We start from the raw sequence: 25,103 nt of genomic DNA, 5'->3' as shown, positions 1-25,103 counted from the left end.
TGGGAGTCTGAGGAAAGAAGATTGCATTCTAGAGAGATCAGCAGAGGATAAGGACAACATTCAAGAACCATTCCCATAAACTTTGTTTGAACCTATTGGTTGAGATCAAATAATGGCTACTCTAGATGTGTGTGTAAACAAAATAACACGTAAATTTTTTTGTGATGAAGATGTCTTTGATATAGCTCCCTGAAGAATTAAGAAAATTTAGTTGTTCAAAGAAGCTGACTTTAGAAAACTCACAACTGAAAGTAGATGAAGGAGAGAAGTTTACAAGTTCCACATCACATGCTCAACAACTCAAGATTAGGAGAAGAACATGGAGAAGACGGAAGATTGATTGTCTCCTACAATGTTTAAATTTTGCATAAGTGGAGAAATAAGACTCAAAATCAGATGTTCAACCTTGATAGATCCTTATGAGACAAGGAATCTAATGACTTAGGGCACTTTGATAATGATGGGAAATCCACCAATCATAGAGCTAGAAGAAACAATGTACACAAGTTCCAAAATGCCGATTCTTAGCTTTGGCATAGTAGAAGCCATACTCAAGTTGAGTACTAGGGAGTTCAAGGACACATTCTATACAATTGAATCCCATCAAATCAAAGAGAGTTCGGTCTTGACCAAGAGCTAGATGAACATATTCTTTCAACAACAACACAAATCTTTGGCAACAACAACAAAGTTTTTGGAAGCACCTCAAGTTCATGCAGAGAAGAAACAACCAACCATAGAAAAAAAGGTAAGGCTTAAGCAAACATTGAATCGTATCAACCTTGTAAGACAAATTTACCTTTGACAAGCCTCCATTAAACTTCAACGGTAGCCTCTACATAGAAATTCATACCATTGTCAATGCAATGGAAACCAAAGCAAAAAAAGTATCAACAAAAGTTTCCATCACAAAAAAAGCCTCCAGAAAAAGCCAAAGAGAACAACCAAGTGTTAATTTCCAAAGAGTACATCAAAGTCAAGGACCCGGTTTGGACATCATGTACGATAGATGGTCACCAATAAAAAACTCTTAGTACATGACAATGTACTTGATATTTGCCTTGATGTCTGCTCCTTTCATGACACTGCTCCAAAACCATACCAATATCCTCTCTGTAGATGACCCTCTGTATCACTCCATCTTGACTATATGTCATCAGATATTTGCCACTCAAAGTGAATTTGTGAGCATTTTTGAACAATCCTCTTCTTTTGCACCTTTGACAAACCTTTTGAACATAACTTGTGTTAAAAAAAATCATCAATTTCTTTTGAAGTCTCTCTACTTGGATACCTGCCACATGAGCTTTCACATTACTGCTCGCTAGCTGATCAACTTCTTGATTATCTTCCCTTTTAGCATGCTTAAAATGCAATGATTCAAAAAACTTCAACATCTTTATGGGAATTAAACCAACTTTTGAGGGAACCCCTTTTTGCATGCCATTTCCCTAGGAGCTGCTTAAGGAATAAGAGTGTATCATCCTTAACCACAAACATGGAGATCCCAAACTCCACGCACTACTTTAATTCCAGATGGAGAGATAAGTACTCCACTTCATTGTTTGTGTGAACACCTTCTAATTCATAAGGCTTGCAAAAAATTTCCTTACTTGTGGGTCTTGTATTACCACACCTCCTTCGCTTTTTGTACTACCCTTCTGTAAGCTTTGTCAAACCACATAGTATATCCTATTACAAATCACATTCTTCTTCAACCTCTTCTTTCACCACCTCTGGATACACTCACAAACTAGCTCGCTTACTAACCAATAGTTGTTGAGGTTGGTCTTGTGATTGGTGTGTGCGTATTGTTGCAAGACGTGCCATGAGTGTCAAACCATGCATCAAAGACGATTGTTAGTCAAGTCACAAGGGGCTATCATAGCTTATCGGAAAGAAATACATAGTGGTGGCTATCGACTATCTTACCTAGTGGGTTGAAGCTAAAGTGGTAAGGGAACTGAATGCTCACACTGTGGGTCATTTTTCTTGCCTCTATTGTCAATTTGGAGTACCTTGTGTGCCCACTTTTGTTTGTGGTCAAGGGTTTTAAAGTAAGTTGGAGTGGGAATTAGTGGAAAAATTGGGTATCCAGGACATGTTTTCTTCACCTCATCCTCCACAGTGCAATGGTTTGGTTGAGAGTGCTAATAAAATAATTGTCAAAATGATCACCAAGTATGTGTACAAGTAGGTAAAAGAGTGGGAGGAAATCTTGACAAGTTTTTATGGGCTTATAGAAATTCTTACATAGCTACTACCAGTTTTACCCCGAATGAGTTGATCTATGGTAAAGAAGCAGTGTTGCCCTTGCATGTCCAATTGTGTGCATTGAAAGGTATGTGGAGAAATGATAGAGATCATCAAGATGCTTTGAAGAACATAATCACTTGCCTTCAATATTTGAAGATGAACAGGGAAGGAGTAGTAGATTTCTATGTAAAGGAGCAAGAAAAGAGCATTGCAAAGCTCAATCGACACTTACTAGAGAAGCAGATAGAGAAGGATGATCTAGTGATCAATTATGAGATCTACCTTGAACTCATGTTCAAAAATCAGTTCAAGAAGAAATGGGCAGGTCATACAAAGTACATCAAGATTTTCGGAATGGTACCTAGTAGTTGTTGTTGATGATGATGAATGCTCAATTTCTCAAACATAAGGTGAATCATGTGCATCTCAAGCTATACTTTGAAAAAGATTTGGTACCCCCTATGCATCAAATGTTAATCAAAGGGTTGGGAAACCCACTTAAATAGGATCTATCTACATCAAAAATAATAATTTGTACATATACGGTAGTGGTTTTTGCTTTTCTCATAATGCTCTCTAGTTTTGCAGTTTCTAGAGTTCAATAAAAAAGTTTCTTCTTGAACATGCATATTCAACAAAGGGTTTGGGAAATGATGGTGCAATTAAAGTTGGTTGATGCTATTAATAGTGCAAGGCAAGGCTATGGGTTTTTATAGGAACATGCTAAAGTGGTAAGACATATATGAAGGTCAAGGGCAGGCAACGGGTGACATGTGTGTATGCTTTTTGTGGTTTTGTGGGCCATGATACTTTGCTATGGTTTCTATCAAGGTGGCTGGTCAAAGGGTTTAAAATGAATAAAGAAAAGTGCCAAAGGTGGTACTTGAGGTGTTCTCCAAGCTTGCATTTTGAAGGTAAAAGTGGTTTGCAGATCCCCACCAAGCTGGACAACTGCAAATGGATGGCCAAAGTGGATGTGAGTGCATGAATCTAACTGATTTGTTTAAGGTGCATATTGGTATTTTTTGGATCGGCTATTGGAGTTCAAATTGCCAAGTTATGGACAATTAAAGTTTTTCCAGGGGCTAGGTCTGTGCCACTTTGATCGCCTCGATAAGTGTGATATCAAGGATTTTCTTGATCTCCCCGTGGTTTTCACAGGTGGTATGTAGCATAGGAAGTATCATAAAAGTTACAACTCATCAACCAGAGTTATGAGCACAACATTAGGGCCAATTGAAGTTTGTGGATAGTGGTGGTAGTGGAGGGTCGAATGACTTCTATCCATTTTGGAGCTAATTTTCCGAGGGCATGCAAAGGCCAAAAATAGTAGAAATTTTGGGAATCAAACTTAGCAACATGAGATTCCACTACGGTTTTACATGAGGGTATCTAAAAAGAGAGCAAAGAATGAGGCAAGCTCAAAAGGGGTAGTAAAAGAGTATTTTTGGAGGGTGTGGAGGGCAATCTCCCTAGGAATGCCATGTGGCGAGGCAATGAATCCATATGGGGTGTGGGAAGGTAAAATATGATGCTATATATAGTGGGTTGATATGCCCCCATAGTGCTACACATGGAGAGAGAGGGAGCTCCAATGGAGCCCTTCCCTCACGATCAAGCACTGTGCCTAGGTCGTGCCGAGAAATCTCTGGCACATTGTGGCGGTGTGGCGGTTGTTGGTGGTGCTTCAATGCATTTGGGCATTGGATGGAGACGCTGGTGACTTTGTGATTAGAGACCGTTAGGGTGCATTCATATGGGGGTCCCCTCCCCTTTTATTGGAGGCATAAAATCTCTTACTTGGTGTAGATGGCGGAGGCAATCTCACTAGATGGGAACCAGCTCCTGAAACCTGAGCATCGGACCACTCAGTAATTACCATGGTGGTTACCATAGTAACTTCAAGGGGCTATAAATAGGACCCATTACATTGTAATCGAGTTGGCTGTACTTTTGGGCTATTTATCTTTTGACTTCTTACTCTTAGTTGTGTGGTTGTAGCCCTGAAGCTGTTCTCGAGCTACATTATCCTCATTTGTAATCCTACTATGTAATCCCTAATACAGTAGTCGAATGTACTTCAGCCAGATATACTTTGTATCCATTCTTTCTGAACTCTGAACTCTGAATCTGAATCTGAACACTAATTCCAGCCATTTAGTCTGTCTCTCTCCTCAGCATATGTATTTCAGTTCATGTAACTGTTCCAGTTTAGTTTCTATCTTCTCCTCCAGTTCTAATGATTGAACTAATGAATCATCAGTAGCTGTAAATTCTAACACTAGAATCAGCTAATTAAAGAGATCAGCTCCAATTCCATTTTGGCGACCAGACTGGCTAGAGCTGTTGCTCGTTGACCAGAAAACTCCTCTCCTAGTTTGAGTTTTCAGCTGCAGTGATGGCACCCAAACCCAGTCATTGCCGGAAACCATCCTATCGCGTTGACAGGACCCTATCTCTGAGGAGTTAGAAAGAGATTCTGATCCCTAGGATGAACAAGTAACTGACATTGAGGCTCAAGAGGAGCACAGTTATGCTAACGAGGCAAAGGACTCTCAACATTCGAGTCAGTTCAAAAAAAGAAGGGATGAAAGGGAAGAACGCAAGGCCAAGAGTCCTCGGACCATACAGGGGGACGAAGGAGCCAAAGGCAGTAAAGGAAGTCTCCATAGTTCCAGTTGAAAATCCAGGGAGGAAACAGAAACTGAGACGGAGGCAGAAATTGATTAGGATGCAGACATAGACCATTATAAGAAAGCTTCAAAACGAAGTCAGGATCCCAAGGTGAGAAGAGGAAGAAATGATGCTGATAAACATGATTACACATCTTCATTGAAAATTTATTTTTCTATGTTCAAAGGGGGAAAGAAGGATGACTCGAATGTTCATATCCAAGCCTTTGAGCAGTATGCTGAGTTGAAAAATATTAATGAAGATGACTGGGGTGAATACTTTCCACAAACATTAAAGGAGGCAACAAGGAAATGGTACTACCATTACCCGGCTTGTCAACTCAGATCATATAATAAACTGCTGAAATCTTTCCAAATGGAATATTTAGACAACAGAGGAGATGAGAATATACTCTGTGAGATGGATAAGATAAAGCAGAGAAAATTGTCAGTCAAAAGTTATGTTAAGAAAATCAAGGAACTGACTAGACAACTGCAAGAACCACCGTCTGAAAAGCTGTTGCAAGCATGTTTCTTGAATGGTTTTCGCAGTAAGAAGCTTAGGGAATAGGAGGTGCCAGCACCAAGAAATTCAATGATTTGGTGTAGCGAGCCCTGAAGCTAGAATAACAAGCTAAGAAGGAAAAGAGTCATAAGAAGAGGAGGTCCAGTAGTAGCAGTACTTCTACTGAAGATTCTGATTCCAGTAGAGCCTCCAGTAGTTTTGAAAGTGGCTCAAATGAAAGGACCAAAGACAAAATTAAGAAGGGATCTTGGTCTAGGAAGATTGCAGAGATGGCTCGGCAAATTGCTGAAATTAGCCAGACCAGACAACCGATAAGAAGAATGGAAACCTGGTGCTCAAAGTGTAAATCGAAAGACCATGTTTCAAACGAATGCCCACAGTGTACTTGTTGCAAAGCCTATCGCCATCTATGGAACAACTATGGTATTCGAATTCATCATTTCAAGAAGGAAAAAGATTTGTCAGTGGTGGCATTTACCAATGCTGAACCAGTAAGAGTGGAAACTACCAGTGATTCTCAAGAAGAGAAACCAAGTATTAGTGGTACTAGTACAGGGCGCGGTAGATACCAAGCGGGTACTAGCCAAGGCCGGGGTCGTGGTAATTTTCAAAGTCGAAGCTTGAATTGCTATACTTGTCGTAAGTATGTGCATGTCGTGGCTCAGTGTCCAGAAAGACCTGTGACTGCGGATACCGAGGTGAAGGTTCCAGAACGAGTTCCTGTACGAGCAGTTACATGAAGTAAAGGGGTGGTGATTGAGGAAATTGCATAAAATCCAGCAAAACCAGTCACTCATGAAAGTAGCAAATGGGCTTAGCAGAGAGAGGTATGGAAGGCCAAGGGTAAAGAAAAGGTGCTTGATGAATGGCAGGAGCAGAGATAACTAGCAGCAAAAATCACAGAGGATTTAGCCAAGAAGCTGCTAGAGAAACTAGAGAGTTCTAATGCCCGGGTCATTCAAAAGATACCTACCCAATTTTTTGAGACAGCACAACCAAATTAGTAAAAGCCTAGGATACTTGAGACCATGTTGGCTGGAGTACAAGGGTTGATGGAAGAGTTGGGAACTGATAAAGGAGCTGAAAGCACTAAAATAAAGGAATGGTATTGTGAAGATACTACCAGTTCTTCAAGTTTTGACAACAACTCTGATCATGAGAAAGAGAAAATTCATGTCAAAATTTGTGACAGAATTAAGAAACTCACTATGGAGTTAGAGGACATTAGAAGAACTTTGCCTGAAGGAGTGAAATTCATTAGAAAGCGAGTGAAGCCTGAGGCGGAGGCCAGATCAGTTGACTTGACAACTATCAGAGATGATGAAGTGCCGGTGATTCAGGTGGATTACAAAGTTCGGAAACAGTGGGAACCACTATCAAGCGTCATACTAGATGGAGGAGCAGGGGTAAACATTCTGGGAGCACATCATCCGCAAAGGATGGGAATTACTAACCTAAAACCAGTACCTTTCAAAGTTTGAATGGAGGATCATCAAGTGGTGCAGGCAACTGGAATGAAAAAGAGTATGCAGATAAGAGTGGGCAAAGAAAAGTTCAAAGCTAGTTTCCTAGTATTGGATGTGCAAGGAGCATATGCGATGCTACTGGGATACCCATGGCTGCGAACGGCATAGGATGTTCACGACTATGCTAATCAGACTTTGACAATACAAGGGGCTAGTGGCAGAATCCAGATTCAGATGAATAACAATAGAAGTTGGAGAAAGGAACTGAGACCCAAAGAGCTTTGCCAAAAGTATAAGGTGAAGAAAATTGAGGGAATGTTAGTAGCTATGAATATTTTTCCATTAACAGAGATAGATCTCAATGTAGTTTTATTGAACAAAGATCAAGCTGAAAAAAAAGAAACACTTTCCAGACCAACTCACTGAACTGAATTCAGGAGAACTTCCAGTTCAGCTAACTGGAAGTCCAAAAGAACCAATTGATTTCAGCACACTAGTAGAACAAGCACACTATAGATGAGCTAATGAAAATTAGAATAGTATTTCAGAACTCAGAGGATCGTCTTGGGATTACGCTGTAGAGTCAACCAAGAGAAAGGGTGGAGGGCCTAACTGGTTGCTTCTAGATGATCAAGAGATAGAGGAATGGAATTTGGGGTTTGAGGAAAACCCTAGATTAATCAAGGTCAACAAACATCCGAATCCTACGATGAAAGAGAAGGCACGACATATGTTCGAGCACTATAAAGATGTGTTCTCATGGGAACATACTGATCTCAAAGGAGTGGATCCAGAGGTCTGCCAACATCGAATACCACTGAAACCAGATGCCAGACCAATACGACTGCAACGCTATCGAATGAATCCAAATTATGCTAAGAAGGTCGAGGAAGAGATTGACAACCTTCTAAAAGCTGGGTTCATTACTGAAGTAGCCAGTAGTGACTGGTTTTTTCCTTTTGTGGTTGTGCCTAAGAAGAATGGGTTGATCGACAACCTTCTAAAATCTGGGTTCATTACTGAAGTAGCCAGTAGTGATTGGTTGTTTCCTTTTGTGGTTGTGCCTAAGAAGAATGGGAAGCTGAGAATATGTGTAGATTATAGGAAACTGAATGCTCAAACAATTAAGGATCCATTTCCATTACCCTTCATAGATATGTTACCTGATGAAATTGCAGGATATGAGATGTATAGCTTTATGGATGGTTATAGTGGCTGTAACTAGTTACATATTTCTCCTGAGGATCGGGGTAAGACCACTCTTATTATGGAGTGGGGAGCATTTATGTATCTGGTAATGCCATTTGGCCTTTGCAATGCACCGACCACTTTTCAACGATATATGATGGAAATATTCAATGAATTTCTTGATTCCTCGCCACATTCATGGATGACTTCACTGTATATTCAACAGAGGAAAAGCATTTACTATTTTTGGAGATGGTTTTTAAGCGCTGTCAGGAAAAACGGATTTGTCTGAATCCATTCAAATCTGTTTTCTTAGTCTGGAAAGGATAGCTACTGGGACATGTGGTGTCTAAAAATGAAATAGAAATGGCCAATGACAAGATCCAGTGCGTTCAACAGGCCAAGGTGCCTAGAAATGCATCAGAATTAAGTTCTTTCCAGGGATATATTAATTTTTATAAAAGGTTTGTGCACAAGTTTGCTTCCCAAGCATTACCATTGTATGAACTTACAAAGAAAACCAGCAAGTTCAGTTGGACTGCTGAATGTGAAGAAAGTTTTCAAAAATTAAAGAATGCCATCATCAGTAAACTAGTTCTTCGACAACCGAATTGGGATGTCATTTTGCATGTACATGTGGATGATTTGGGACTGGCGATGGGAGCAATACTAGCTCAGCCAGAAGGAAGAACTGATTATCCAGTATACTTTGCCAGTCACAGGTTCATTCAAGATGAACAAGGGTATACAACTACTGAAAGAGAAGCCTTAGGGATGGTTTTCAGTGCTACTAAATTCAGACATTATTTGTTGGGCAAGCTATTTCATTTCTATATGGATCATCAAGCCTTATTATTTCTGATTAATAAAGTCATTATTCAAGGCAGGCTGATACGGTGGATGATGTTCCTTATGGAATTTGAATTTCGTATTTTCCATAACCCTGGAAACAACCATTGTGGTGTTGATTTCTTGTCTAGGAGTACGGAGGGATATTCTAAGGAGTCTTTAAGAGACGAGCCAGTAGATGCATAACTATTTCAGCTAGAAGTGGCAGAATCAATTAATCCATAATGGTATGAAGTATATCAGTTCCTAGCTATGGGTGGGTTCCTAGATGATTGGACTCAGAATGAAAAGAAGGCTCTGGTTATAAAAGTCTAAATTTCACTATCATTTGCGACTCACTCTCCAGATTGGGTGTCGATGGGATTCTTCACTGATGTGTGCCTATGGAGGGTAGAATGAAAGTTATTTCAGAGGCACATAATGGGGAATCTGGTGGACATTTTTCTACTGATATTACTTTCAAGAAGATTCTACAGGCTGGTTTGTGGTTTTTGAAAGGCGATCTGGTTCTCCTACATCAATTAAAATTAGGCCCTAAGAAACTGAACTTAAAGATAGCCTCGGCAGGACCATTTGAAGTTGATTGGGTGTTCTCCAATGGCACGGTAAGGCTGAAAGATTTGTCTGGATTACTATTGCCAGGGGTATATAATGGAGCTAAAATCAAGCTGTATTATTCAAAAACCAAGGAAGCTTTTTGGGAAAGGGGTACTAAGGGTCTGGGAACTGAAGACCATGAAATTCTAGAATCAATTGTTTTAGGTCTTTTTCATGTACAACCAGTTCCAAAGTCAGTCAAAATGTCAGAAAAATACCAGTACGACCAAACCATGTCCATACTAGAAACAAAAAAGTATGGAAACCAATATCAGTTCTTATGGAAATAACAGTCAGAAGGACTATTAGTTGTAATCATTTCAAATACAAGAGAGAGTCTTGTCCAATGCATGCCTGCCATGTCACTTTTCCTTGCAAGTCTCCTGCGCGACGCCTGCCTACTATCGTTCATTTGCCATTGCCAAGCTCTAAAGTTTCCTCACTACAGTTGTAAACTTCTTCATCTGAGGAGACTGTGGATTGCTACTTATCCTTGCCAACCACACCAGGATACGGGTTTGACGGATCAAGTAAGTCATCTTCTACTTTGTATACTGATTCATCATCGTCATGGTGTATGGGTAGGAAGAAAATGTCAAAGAAGCTGCAGGAAACTATAGAAGAAACCCAAGCCCTTATTGCTATTGCAAAAGCGACTCTTCGGCTTATTCCTCACAACAAAATATAGAGATATGTGTTTACTGAGCAAGCAGAGGCCTTACTTAGAGTGTGTGATTTGCATGTGGTTGTGCAAGCCACAAGGATAGAGTTTGACACAACTATTATAAGGCAAGTTTCGGATTCCTTCAATGCCGAAGATGGAAGTGCTATGGTCTATGGTAGGAAAGTGTCAGTCACTCCAGAAAATATTGCTTTTACATTTTGTATGCCAAATGGTCCAAAGCCATCTGTGGAAACATTAGAGCGAATCAGTGCAGCCTTGAAAGAAGATGAATGCTGCCAAAAAGAAACAAAAAGCTAGTGCGCAAGGAGTGCCAGTAGCAGGTCTGGACATTCTTGCTGCCTACCGCTTTGTAGCTGAAGCTGTGAGTCTTAAAAATAACCTGACTTATGTGTTAGAGAAGCTATTTTCTATGCTCCTAGCAAAAAGATTGGACTCTACAGTTTCTTTCAATATCTGTAAGATATTGTCACACAATGTGCTTCAGCAAACTACCAAATTGAAGTCTCAGAATTTCTTCAAAGCTTGGTATGTTTGGTAGTTTCTTTACTGGCATCTGCTCCAGACGTCCATGCCCAGGTAAGAATGGCTTGGATCCAGAAGCCAATTCCACATTAGGAAAAGTTTGGACTCAAAAATGGGCCTTGTAAGAATTGTTGATGTGGCATAGCTTTCAAAAAGTGGGGATCGGTAAATTTTTTGCAAATAAGATCCAAACTTGTCGGAGGTTGGATATTTGGAATCTACTCTTGAAATGCTATCTATTGATATATAGCATGCATGTATCGGACATTGCCTTCATGTAGATCTAGAAAAAGGTGATTTTAGATTACCGTAACGGTAACAAAACTTGGATGATTGAAAACAAATGGCATAACTTTCATAGAAGTCATCCAAACTTTTCGGAGCTTGGCTCTTTAGAATCCATTTTTCAAGAACTTTCCAATGATAGGTCATATCATGGGGTTCTAAGCAATATTTAGAGGGGTCTACCGGGTTGCTTTCTTTTGTACAACTTTGATGATGTGGCACTCTTAAAAGGCCAAAAAATGAGTTCAAAATTTTCCTAATGGTTTCCAGCAGTGTGGAATTATCGTCAGATGAAGAATCCCCAGAAAACTAGTTAGCTCTCACTGGACAAAAGAGAAAGGCGACACAAGAGGAGGCTGGCAGTTCAAAAAGACCAAGGACGACATTGACTAAAAGCACTGCTCTTCTTAAGCAGCTAGAAAGTCAGATCCAAACAGTGTCTACCGAAAAGACTCCAGCTAGGCAGACTGAACAACCAGACCACTGGTGGAGTCAACTAGTCAACAGGGAAAATTTCAACAACCACCAATACGTGACAAGACCAGTCAGATAGGGCTAGTGCTGAGCAGTCAGTGAATCAAACTGATAAGAAAAAAGAATCAGTACCTTCAAGTCCACTTGGAAAGGTTTCCATCCCTTATAGTGAAGCGGCCCTGCGTTTAACAAAGAAAGATAGGTTACAGCAGCTGCAGACTCATCCTCTCAAAGGATGTCTACTTCTGCATAAATGTGATTATTCTATAGTAGCATATATGGCTCCGGTCAAGGTTTATGAGCCAACTGCCTGTGACCCAGCCACAATGAAGGATGACTGTTCTGTACTAATTCAGTCCTCTTGGACCACTATTGTGAATGCCATAGGACAAATGCTAGATGCTTCAATGTCAGATGATGAATTAACCAAGGTAAAAACTGAACTGAAGGAGGCTGATCAGCATATTGAAAAAATGGATTAGGACAGGGCAGCCCAGACATTATGCCACAGTATCATTGAAACTCAGTCAGCTAGGACCATTTAACAATTAGAAAATAAGTTATCCAAGGTGGAGTCTGAGATACGAACCTTGAGGGAAGAAAAGGTAGAAGCTGAAAGGGCTGCGGACACATTCAAAACTCTGTTGAGAATGAAGCGAGTTGATTTCAACTCATTGCTGACTACCCACACTGCTCTAAAAGCCACATTAATAGAAACATACATCTATAATAATCTGGTTGAGATATTAAATCTAGAAGGGAATGTTGTTTTCAATATGGATAATTTGAGGAATCTCATGGAGACAATGCAGAGTGACTTGCAAGACAAACTCTCTAAATATAATAGTGCTCTGGCAAGTCAAGCTATCCTTGATTATATTAAAGAGCAGAACAACCTTGAGGAAGATGATGATAAGGCAGAAGCTGAAGAAGAAGAGAAGGACGAGGAATCAGAAGAAGGGCACGATGATGATGACTCTCCTCCATCTCCACCTTCAGGACCTGGTACTGGTGGAGCGGGGACTATCCGAGGAAATCAATCCAAGACAAACCAATCAAACTAGCATGAAGATTAGCAGTCGGGTGACCAGCAGGTGGGAGATCAACAACCTAGCAACACTGGAAATCACCAATACACCAGTCACAACATAGTATGGATGATAAAGGGAAAGGCAAAGCTGTGACTGAGATTCAAATAGGTGATGAGCAACATTCATTACAACTCATCACGCTGAACAAGAGGGGGGATTGGTTACCATATACATGTGGTAGTGATGTGTGTGAACACGCTAGGACCATCGGGGCATTTTTTCCTTCTTTAGGAGGTTTTTTCCACCGTGCACTGTATATACGCCCATCACTCTAGGGCTATCTATCTTTCCATTGCACACTAAGTAACACACTCTCTATTGTGTGCCTTGAGCTTCCTTCGTCTTCTCCAAGCTGTGTGCATTTCTCTACGACCCTAGTTCCAACATTTTTGCATCTTTTTGGTCAATTGAGCATGTACACTTGTCTATCAAATCAATATAAGGCTATGAATCAAGTTTCATTGAGTTCGAACAAAATTTTTCCCAATTTACACTCAAGTTCTTGAAAGTCAGTACAAAATTTAGTTTTTACCCAGTTTTTGGTAAGTTTGGTGATCCAAATTCTATGGGCCTTTACAAAAGTTGTTTGTACACATGCATAGAGTCTATGATATCAACGATTATTTACTTTTGGCCTAAAATGAACGCGTTTTTTAACTTTTTCACTCGATAGTCTTTTCATAAGCTATTTTAAACCTCTGAGTCAAGTTAAAACTTAATTTGGCCTAAAATATCAAGAAAAAGTAAATAATTCGAGTTTTTGCAACTCTTGAAGTTTTTACCTCAATGCAACCATGAGCTTACCCTGGTTCATACAACTTTTAAAGCATACTCTCCAGTCAGATTGAGTGGTTGGCAGTCTTTTGGTGCTATTTCTAGCCGTAGACCTGAAATTCTGCAACTTCACATAACAACTCACAATTTATTCTTTTGGAGAGAACACTGTTCTGGAATTCCTTGGATTCTACTTACCGTACTCCTAGGTTGTACTGCAATGGGGTTGTGAAAAGTGTCCACAAGCACTTGTTTTCTTGTTTTTTATGGTTTTCTGAGCCCTGATCTTAAGACTTGTCTCATCCATGAATCATTATCCAAATCCTAATTTAATTCTACAATCCTACAATCCTAAAGGTACTTAGCAAGTATGACTTACTTCCAAGAGACCTCTACACAGCAAAAGACGACAATCTTAAGCTATATGGTTTTAAAAGAAAGTTTTGACTCTAGGTGAACCTAGAGGTAGTTAAAGGATAACTTCACAAGACGCTCATGTTTTTCCCTAGTTTAGGTCTCTTCAATCCCCGGTAGCGCCGCCAAATGCGGGTATCTAACCTCACTCCTATATTATTGCAGACATAGCGAGAACCACGAATAAATTGTCAATCCATGGGACGAAGCTGACTCGACTAGTGCACAGAGGCTACAGTTGGTTGTCAATTGCTTGGAAAACAACAACAACTCACATCTAACTCGAGCTACACTCAAATGACTGAAATCACCAAAAGCTAATCCCTCATCGAAAAACAAATCACATCCGTTACAGCATCAAATGACATCCAAACGTAATGAAACTTCTAGAACATTTTTATAATACCTAAGCACACATGCTTATGGCCTCAAATCTCACTTTAGGTCAAGTGCAAAAATCACAATCATTAATAGCAGCAGTGAGTTTTTGACCTAGTCGTTTTTGACCCAAAATGCATCTAAATGCTTAATAATGATGCCCCAATACCCCGCCTATACTTGGTTCCTGATTTTGAAGTGTAAATTCCTACTTATGATGAGATCAAGCCGCGGGGTGCATTGCCAAAATCTACAAAACATCGTGAAATGCTTACGCCAATGCGTAGAGCTCTTACTTGCGGTTGTAAAGCAACAGACGCGGCTGCAATGTGACAATCGGGGAGGGAGTAGGAAGCACGAGAAGGGAGAAGTGAGTGTCGTTAGCTCACGCTCTGTATTTCATTATCCAAAAAATTAAAAAAACTTAGAAAAATTGGCTTTTATACCTTAGTTGGTCGGATGCTCACATGGAGTTGCTAAGGGTGCTATGCTTCTTGGTGGTTTTGTCATGCGGAGGTGGGTATCAATGTCTAGCTCCATCCCAATGAGGTCAATGAAATCTCTATGGCCAATTCAAGGCAAAATATTAGAAAGTTGTTCAAGGATGGCTTTGTGATTCGAAAACCAACCAAGATACACTCGCGGGCAAGAGCAAAGCGTGCTTGGAGGCTAAAAGGAAAGCCATCATTTAGGATATGGTAAGAGGCGGGGTACTAGGGAGGCTAGGCTACCCTCTAAAGTTCTCTGGTTGAGGTAGATGTGAGTGCTTCACCGGTTGCTGAGAAAGTACCGGGAGGCTAATTAGAATTTTAACAAGCATATGTGTTGGCAGATACGCTGCGACGGACGTCAGCATAGCGAGAACTCACCTAACATATAATGTCAACTGAGGACGGAGCTCGACTTGCAGGCGCGTGGAAGCAAGCAAAGGGTGTCAACCTCTACTCGACCGACTAATGACTACTTCCTACAGAGATATCAAATCTACATGTCATCGGTTCTGTGAATGTGAGAGTCTCCTATGATGCTACCGCAAGCCAAAATCCCATTAGACGTTCTCGAAACTTTACGAAACTTGAGGGATATCCTATCAACACCAATAGGCCACTCTCCTCAAGGTCCGTGACCCAAAACCCTACCCAAAAACACCCGGTGCAGAATCGTGTAGGACGTCTGACAGGTTTTTGCTGGTCGACGTTTCCAAAAACTAAGATGCCTAATGCGTAGCTCTACTCACTCTGATCGCGTGGATATGTTGAAATGCAAAATCGAACAATGTTTACGCACCGAAACTCCAAAAGTAGCTCACGGGTGAATCTGCCAAAACACAGACAAACACGCGTGATGTAAGCATCAACGCGTAGCTCTCCTCGTGGGCAACACGCTGCTGATCTCCGTTTGCGATTTCGACCACAGTAGCTCTTGTAGCACACACACACACACTCTCTCGTAGTCTCCCAATCAACACAGAAGATAAGATTATTAGAAGTCTCTTTACAAAGCTTTAGGTTTTGGTTTATATACTAAACCTTAGAAAACCTAATGTCCGGCCAAAATGACCTGATTTGTCCTTAGGCTTCTATAGAGCTTAATTACAACACCGTGAGCTGCCTTTGCTCATCCAACAAGAATCTGTGGCCAAAATACAATTGCCGACTTAAAATATGAAGTTCCTGTAAACATTACAAAAGTGGCCGTAATGGCTCAAAATGATAATAACGGGATATTCGATGATGTCCATGAGCTTGTATCTTCACATTACAGCATCCATCATCATCTTCATCGCTTCATCAGTATCTTCATATGGAATCTTTAGAGAATCTTTGAGGAATCTTCATGAAATCTTTGTGGAATGTTGTTGAAAGGTTGACCTGTCAACACTCTCCCCCTCCGAATTCTTGTCGTCCCCGACAAGACCCTATGTCTGCAGTGGCCTTGACGAGTGCTTCATGTTTTGGTGTTGGTTGAAGCTTTTGTTGTTGCAGTTGCTTCTAATAGATGCTTTGTATGTTGTAGAGGTACCTTTTTCTTGTACATGTAGTGTAGTCGAAGCCATAGCTCTCCCCCTCCGATTGGTTGTTGTATCGTGAATAGGTTGAGTGAGGTTTGTTGTTGTAGCAAGTCTTTATCTTGGCAGCTCGGTATTGTTTGTTCTTTGGGTGTCATCCTGCATGTGTACCTGTAAACTTGAAGCCTTTTTGAATTTTTTCTGGGCCGCTCTCCTTTGATTTTCTAGTTGATGAGCATATAGTTGTTTGGGGATGTCGTTGGTCTGCTTTTTTGTGTTTATATAAAAAAATAAAATGTGGCATATATTACAAAATTAAGGTCTTGGATACCTAGATAGGAGTAAAGGGAAAAACCCGGTGGGAAAAAATTCCTTTAGTCACAATTAAATGTGAGTCTATATGTACTTATGTTTTGATGTAACTGAGTTTTGTTGAGTTAAAGTACTTATAGCCGTATGGCTACTATTATTGACTGGATATACATTGGATAAGTGTTAGTAGCTTGAAGTCAGAGTCGTTGTTGTTGAGCAAATGCTTATGAAACCTGTTACCGCTTCGTCATCGTCATTTTGTTGTGTAAGTGCATGGGTGGAACACAAATCGTGTCAAATGCAAATGTCCAACGATGGGACATTATATATGATTGCACAGATAGATGCATGGGAAACAATATGTTGTGTGAGAAGAGTTTGAATGGGTTCTTCTAGGAGTGAACGTAGCTATAGAAGCAAAAATATATTTGACTTCAAGAGCTGCCGTTACTCACAAGAAGGGCTGTTGATGCTTGAGGTTTTTTTCACTCTCCTCATTGTGTACATGTGCGTGAGTGTTTTTTGGACTACTCCGCCACTCCACCGATTAAAATAATTATACTTTGACTCTTATGCTCACCTGTCCAACATGAGCGACATGACTTACATATGCTCAACTCTTCCAGCTTGAGCTATAATCTATATATCTAGACTAATAGACCACAAAAAATACTAAGACATGAATCTAGGGTCTGATGCTTGATCATTTAGTGGCTCAACTGCCCGACTCTTGACTCTGATGCCATGATTTTTATGGCAACTTGACTTACTGACCAAGAATAGGTTTTGAAATTCAAAACTCCCATCCTCGAAGAGAGGATTTGTAAAGGACCATACAATATTGGTTTCGTTTTGCCATACCTGGGTGACCTTGGTTGTCAAAATTTCTTTTTGTTGTTGTTGGTCCCTTGGTTGAGAAGATTGGCTCGCTGCATTCTCCGTAACATATTGTCTATCATGGCTTGACATTTCTTGAGAGCTAGAGATGAATTCAATCTTCTTCGGTATGTGTTGTTCTTTTGGCATCCATTTGTATCTGCATCGTGTGATTAGCGTGTCTTCACAGATATCCTTTGCCTTGACTCTGACATTGTCCTTGATTTTGCCTTCCGTGAAATTGCGATTATTTTCAAGCTGAAGTCGTTTGATTGAAGAATGTTTACCTGGAATCTTTGCTAGATTCTCCGATTTCCTTGATAGTAACCTTGTGCTTGAAGAATTGTAGATGGAACTTCCCATGATGTGTGTGATGTTGTCTTGAGATGTACAAGAGTGTCATTTGTGGGATTTTGTACCGATGAAGTCCAATGATGTTGTGAAGGCCAGTTTGATTTGAGATTTCCTATGTACTTGTGACGTGCCTTGTTGGCTGGTCTCCTTTGGCTAGAGGAATATGAGCCTTGTTGCTATTGCGATCGCTTTTTGAAGCCTTTATTTACTGCATAAGCTGAGATTTTTGGTTTTGGTAACCAAATTTCCTTGTGACCTTCATAATAGCCTTGCTCTTCCAGTCTGTATTGGGAGGCTATCCAACCTATGTGTGTACCTTCCATGTGTTGGCTACGATCATCTACCCATATTGGGTCCTTGAATTTGATTTCTTCAACTTTGATATAGACCTTTGAAGATTTTTGTCGATGATGATCTCATAGTGTAGGGTATTTTGGTTGAAAAACTTTTTTTGGAGCCTGCCTTGGGCGTGGAAGTGTATTGACCATTGATATAGAAGCATTATCTTGAACCTAAGTGGGTTGGACTGAAGACTTTGATTGAAGAGGATGCGTGTGTTGGTAGGACATTTGCGTGCTAACTTTAGCTTTTCCTTTGTCAGCAGCCGATAATCTTGGAGTGGTCGTAGGCTGGCTTTCTTGAGAGCTAGTCGTGATGAACATCATTGAAGATTCAGATTATTCTTCAAGTGTTTTTGCCCATAGCTTGGACAAAATGAAATGTGTACTCATTTTGGAGGAATCCACTACTAGGAATTTATCTTTACCTATCTTTGGCCATAGTTTAAGGGTAGCTTCTGCAATCCCCAAACTCGTGACCTCGATTCCATGTGATATGGAAACCTTTACCTGAATTTCATACAACTCCGGCTTATTATCTAGAAGTAACCATAGCCCATAAAACATGACATTCGTCGTGGCAGTGGAATCTATCTCTGTTGTGAAATTGGACTTCATTTTCTCATGCACATCCAACGAGAATTTAATCTTCTTGTTGGCTGCCATGTAACTGATGTCCTCTTTGCTTTTGGTACTTGTCTTGGAATTTTGTGCCTTGGAAGCTTTTTCATCCTCTTGTATGTTGAACTTCTTTGTCATTTGACTGGTTGTAGCATGTCCCAAGTGCTTACTATCTTCTGATCTATAGCTTTGGGGAAGGTCTATAGCATGAGCTGCTTGTTGGTCTTCATTGCTAGTTTCTAACTATGACTCCTTGTTTCTTGATTTCAGAAGCTCTCTGTCACTATTTACTTCTTCTAGCACTTGAAGGTCATTCAATGGTGACTTTTCTTCTTGGAAATCTTTTGAAGCTTGTGTAGCAGGATGTTGAGGTTGACTCTCTTCTTCTGATGCAACGGTCGATGTGGCCTTTGGTTCACATTGCTCCATGGATTCTTGTAGAGTCTCTATTTGAAAATATTCATTCATATCCTGCATTGCTTGTCCTTGGTAGTCAATCTTGGAGTCGATCATTTCCTGTTTTTTGGTGGGTTCTAAGACTCAGCTACATCGTCTTTTAGCTTCTGCTGGTCTTTGATTTCTTTAACCACCATTGCAGATTCCAAATTAGAGGAATTTCCTTGTGGAATTTTAGCTTCATTCGTTGATTTTTCTTGCATGCCTTCCGCTTGTCACATGGAACTAAGATTTGATGTTGCCTCTGCCACCTCTTCTTGGGTTGACTTACCATCTTCAAAATCTTGGCTTCTTTTGCTCTCGAACCTTGAACTACGATCTTCATCTTCATCACCTTTGTGGATGCTTTGACTTGTCCTCATTGAGGTCCTCAATTTGAATCAGCTGATTCAATTGATCTTTTTTGAAAGCCTGATTCTCTATGATAATGTCGTTGACACCCTTGACTTCAAGCAACTGTGTCTTGAGCCTATCTTTTGTGCTCTGCGACAATATCTGCTTCTTTTTCGGAGATCTCGTTGGGGATTCTTGCTTCCGTTCCCTTGTTGTCACTGTCTGAACTTTGCTTTTGGCTTGTTGCTTCTTCTTTTCCAGGCAGAGCTTTGCTCGGTAGTCCTTCACTAAATGACCAATGGCACATTGGTTGCAATATGTCGCTATCTCAACATGTGCACCCTTTAGACGAGACAGCTCTCCATAATACTGCTGATAATGGTTTCCTGTGGTATCTAGATACAGATATGACCTCTTCTTGGCATGCATGAACCTGTAGATTATGACTGACTTAGGTGTATCCACTGGCTTTGTCTCTTTATTCTCTATCGTCTTGTCCTTGAGATGCTGAAAATAGCTTCAGTTATTGCTTGCATACAAGATCAACTCACTATCCATGCTTTCTAGCAGTCGTAATGCTAATTCTTCCACCAGCATATGGTCTTTGACGTGGGGCTTCTGCATAGCCTTAGGGCTATGTTTTCGAGTTGATTTTGGCGAGGTTTGCACCGAGGGTAAAGATCGAACCGAATCTTTGTTTTCCATTTCCTTGGATGGTGCTTTTGGATGGGGTCCAAGTATGTGACTTACAGGTTGCCCACAAATGTTAAACTCATCCATATTTTTCACATCGGCTATTTCATAGTGCCTACCGTATTTGTCGACCACAAGGACATCTTGACCTGACCTTCTACATTTGGCATTGTGAATTTTCGGTGGTCTCTCCTCCGGCTCGGAATCTTCCAATGCTTCTTGAAATTCCACTTGGGCTCCTGAAAAGGACACTGATTCTTGTAAAAATGGACTTCTTAATCCCACTCTTGAAGAGATAGGGTCTCTTTGTTGAGTTTGAACTCCCCGCATCCGAGAGGGTTCCATAACTGATGTTGGCATCTGTTTAATTCCTGATGATATGACTTCTTGTGCTTTGTTAAGTAGCTCTTGAGACGGAGCTAGTTCTTTTTGAAGTTGTGCTATCTTCATAGGTGATACTTCCGGTGTATTCCCTGTTTGTGCAATTTGGTGTGTTTATGCTTTGTCTTGTGTTGGTGCGGTGCACGAGACTTCTGCCGTGTCTTTCCATTTGGTGTCTTTTGTTGTGCCTTGTTGTGTGTCATGTGGTGTGTCACTCATTTGTGTAGTGACAGTTGTAGGTGTCAATTCTTCCAGGTGCATAGTTAGAGGTAAACCCATGACGAGATGGTATACATTACCACCTTTAGACATGTAGTCTTCTCCTCTTGAGCCAAACGCTTCTGCTGCAAAATAATGATTGTTTTATACAGGAACTTCATGACTTATGACAGCCTTGTAGTATCGACCGTCTTCATCTCCATAGAGGGTACCAATTTCCCGTTTTCCATCTTGTGCTTTGTACAGAAAACTACTTAGAGGATATGTGTAGATATTGAAGCGGTCCCGGGCGGGCAACAAAAAGAGCAACCTCTAGACACCCTTCAAGGCTCCCGTGCTGCTCAATGGGGATGGGGCACAACACAACACAAACCAGAACAACAAACCCCCAGCCAAATCGCAACTACACAAGGGGCACCACCTAGTTTAAGCGAGAACTAGGACGCAAAAGAGGAGAATCGTTAGAGCAACCCACAAACAAGCAAGGAATTTACACTAACCCTAACACCAATGGAACACTCTCACACACTAAAACACGAGAGAGAGAGAGAGAGAGAGAGAGAGAGAGAGAGAGAGAGAGAGAGAGAGAGAGAGAGATGGTGCTCGGGCTGCTTTGAAGTGTATCGTTAATGATCAAGCAAACATAAATATATATATGTAAGAAAGAGAGAGAAGGGGGAAGGGGGTGCTTGTTGCACTAATGCCTTCTTACAAATCTGTCATGACCAATCAAAGTGAGATTAGTATTTGTTCAACATAGCCTGAGTAAATTACACCACAACACATCACAAGAAAAAAGCCACCCCAATCACTGTCTTAAAGCCAGGGGAGTCCTCTCCACCCTGTCGCCCTCTTACAGCATGTGGGATCTATGGCTAAATTGATAACAATACCCGGAGACAAGCTATCAAGAACTTAAATAAAACACCAAGACACTTACACATCATTATTGTCCATGACTTCACGTTGGAAGGGAGACAAGGTATCCATGCTTAGTCCAAATTCACCCTCCTTGATTCAACAAATGTTGGGCTTACTCTAGTAGGAGAAATGATAGATTTCCTACTCTCAATTTAATGATCACTCTCTCTTACAATGGCATAGAGTTTCCTTGCTAATCACCCCTAATACAACACATACATATGACTAATGCCAATGAGATTCCACTCAAGAGCTCCTTCTCAAGAGCTCCTTCTCAAGAGGTTGAGCTTGGCTTCTCAAGCTATAGCATAATGCTCTTTCTTCTCCCCCCTTTTTGTGCTAGCTACACCCTCCTTTTATAGCAATTTTGAAGGCTAGGGTTACTCCTCTAACCATGGTTGGGTTAGATTTTCAGCAATTTATCTAATTTCTTTTGCTTGGAATTATCAAGAAGTTGGTGGGGAAAGAGAGAGGAGAGAAATGGAGGTGATAGGACCTTTCATAGTGGGTTAGTGTTAGTATTAATTTACAAATGGAATTGGATATTTACAATGGGAGTATCCATGTAGGATACAAATAAGGAAGAAAAGATGGATTTCTTACGAGGTTGATGCTCCAAGTGTCTTGAGTAGGGCCAACTTTGACGCTTGTTGACGGTCCACTAGCTTTGACGGTACATTTTTTGTCCACTCTTGACCTTCCTTGAGAGACAAGGTAATTGAAGCTGAGTAATCAACCACCATAATGCTGTCTTTTAAGAGAAGAGGCTGAATTTTGTGGTTTTTTTGATAGATATGGGTAATTTGGAGGAGGAAAAATGAGACTAGGTGGTCAATTTTGGAATGGAATTGTGTGTGGGAGGTATGAGTTCACCATGGTTTCTCTTATTCTTCAAGGTTGAGGAGAAGGTGAGTAGGGTGCAGAGAGGCGTGGTGAGAGAGGTGGGGATGATGAGGGGAGAAGTGTGTGTGAAAGAGGAAAATGATAAAGTGGAAGAGAGAGTGTGGCTGCATAGCATAGGAAAACTGGGGTCCACTAATAAAATCATAGCTCACAGCTCGTAGCTCAAAAAAATATGAAAAACTTTGAAGCAAAAGTTCAGCCCACGAGCTACAACTTTTGTTTGTATCACCTTTTCAAATTCGGAGAGCAAGTGAACTTTAAAAATTTAGCAAAACCGACCGTTTTTTTCCACTGCACAAGGTCCTTGTGGGGTCCTTCTTTGGATGATTCTTTTGAATACCTCCAAGAGTGAGCCCTCCATAGTGCATGTATGCATGCCACCTACCCTTGACCTTATTTGGTAGGTCTATAATTGAAGATATTGTTGAGATCATGATATAAGTGAATAGTACAACTAAGAAAATCAAATATTGAGGGGTCTAAAAAATATGTACATGTCAAATATAAATAATATAAGTGGAAAAAATATAAAGGGGTCAAAAGAAATCTCTCTCATTATGAGGCTACCATAAAAAGATAAATATTTTTGGTGTTCTAATTTTTTAGAAAAAAAAACAAAATAGATGTAGGAAGGGAAAAATCACAATAGTGAAAAAATATACACATAAATAAAACTAGTTTTTTTGGATTTTTGTTTGGGTGGAGTTACACCAAATATAAGAGAAGCTTACATGAAAATATTTCTATATGGAATAAAGAGTATGAAAAATGGTAAGAAAAATTGTGGTAATGGTGAGGCAATGTACAGAGCATAAATAACACACACCTAGGTAGAAATATTTAAATAAATACCAAAATAATTATGAAAAAATATTTTATTTAGTCCCTATATACAAAGAAATATTTACATACGCATGGGCCATAATATACTTATATTTTTTATATTTTTTATTTTTTTGGCTCAACTAGTCCAATGACTAGCTAATTGAGGGTTTTTTATTTCAGTAAGGAGATATGGGAAAAGTCCCCTAACTCACACGCACCTATATAAAGTGAAAGGGTGAGGGTAACCACAGTGTTTGAGTGATTTGATAGGGTGAGATAACTCACTATGGCAATTAAAGAGAGCCGAAAAAACGGCTATCATTAGCCCTCCCCCAGGATGATGGTATATTCATGTACCATTGTAAAGAATCTTTTCCAAAGAGAGTGCTTCAGAGTCCTTGACAAGATCTTCATTGTTTGGCCCCTTGGAATTTTGGTTTGTGTTACACTCATGCTTCATGGAACAATACTTAAATGGGATAGTTGCCTTTTGCTCTGGTAGATCCTTTGGTAGAAGGCGACTCAAGTAAGGCTTCAAGCGATAACAGTTTACCTTCCTAGAGTGCTCTTTCCCATTCAAGTCCATAAGTTGATAGTAACTTGAATTGAAAGCCTTCTTGACTATGTACGGCCCCTGCCATCTTGTTTCAAATTTGGCATCAAAACGATTATCGAGTCGATTGTCATACCTTAGCACAAGATCTTCTTTATTGATGCCTTTGTCCTTCAGTTTCTTGTCAAGCTTCTCCTTTGTCTGTGTGGCTTTCCTCTTATAGCACTCGTATGCTGCTTCTCTTTTCCACTCAAGCTCAGCTAAGGTAAGAAGTCGATCCATCCATACCTCTTGATCATCTTGTGCTCCTTTGCCATGAAGTCACATTGTTGGAATGTTGAGCTCGATAGGCTGCAAAGCCTCTTGACCATAGACCAAGTGAAATGGTGTGAAATCCGTGGCTTCCCTATATGTGGTTCGATATGCCCACAAGGCACCATCCAAGAAGTCATCCCATAATTTTGTCTTGTTTTGCACCATCTTTCTAATGATTCCTGCAATGACACCATTAGCTTTTTCCACCAAACCATTTGATTGGGGATAGTAGGGTGTACTGTGACGATGTAGAATGCGAAGTTCTTCACAGACTTCTGTGAGCAATCCCTTTCTAAACCCTAGAACATTATCAGAAACAATCTCCAAAGGTGTGCCAAATCTACAACAAATGTGAGTGTAGACGAATTTGCTCACTGTCTTCTCATTTGCCTTTGCCACACTTTGTGCTTCCACCCACCTAGTCATATAGTCTACAACCACTAGAATGTAGAGTTTACCATTTTTTGTCCTAGGCAGAGGACCCATAGCATCAATGCCCCACTTTTCAAAGGGTCCATTTGCAAGCACAATTTGCCTTGGACCATAAATCAATCTTCTATTCCCATTTACCTGACAATTGTGACAACTTTTACACCAATGTTGGACATCCACATGTAGACTTGGCCAAACATACCCCGCAAGAAAAATCTTCTTCACAGTTAATTCTTGGGAAAAATGACCACCACATGCCTCTTCATGCAAACCTTTTAGAATGGCTGGAATTTCCTTGATAGTTGGTACTCTTCTGCACACTTGATCCTTCCCTCTTTGATAGAGGGAGCCTTCTACGAAGAGATAGAAACTTGCCTTCTTCATGA

The 25,103-nt window shown here is 40.4% G+C and overlaps 1 pseudogene; it reads left to right on the top strand.

The window, feature by feature from the left end:
• The first annotated feature begins 14,741 nt into the window (after nucleotides 1-14,741).
• LOC147425960 (large ribosomal subunit protein eL19y-like) overlaps nucleotides 14,742-25,103 on the top strand; it is a 33,213-nt pseudogene continuing 22,851 nt past the window's right edge.

This window comes from Adiantum capillus-veneris, chromosome 24, assembly GCF_014529385.1.
Source record: "Adiantum capillus-veneris isolate H3 chromosome 24, ASM1452938v2, whole genome shotgun sequence".
Classification (NCBI taxonomy): Eukaryota; Viridiplantae; Streptophyta; class Polypodiopsida; order Polypodiales; family Pteridaceae; genus Adiantum; species Adiantum capillus-veneris.
The sequence above is the reverse complement of the archived record's forward strand: the minus strand, read 5'-3'. Positions and strand labels throughout refer to the sequence as shown.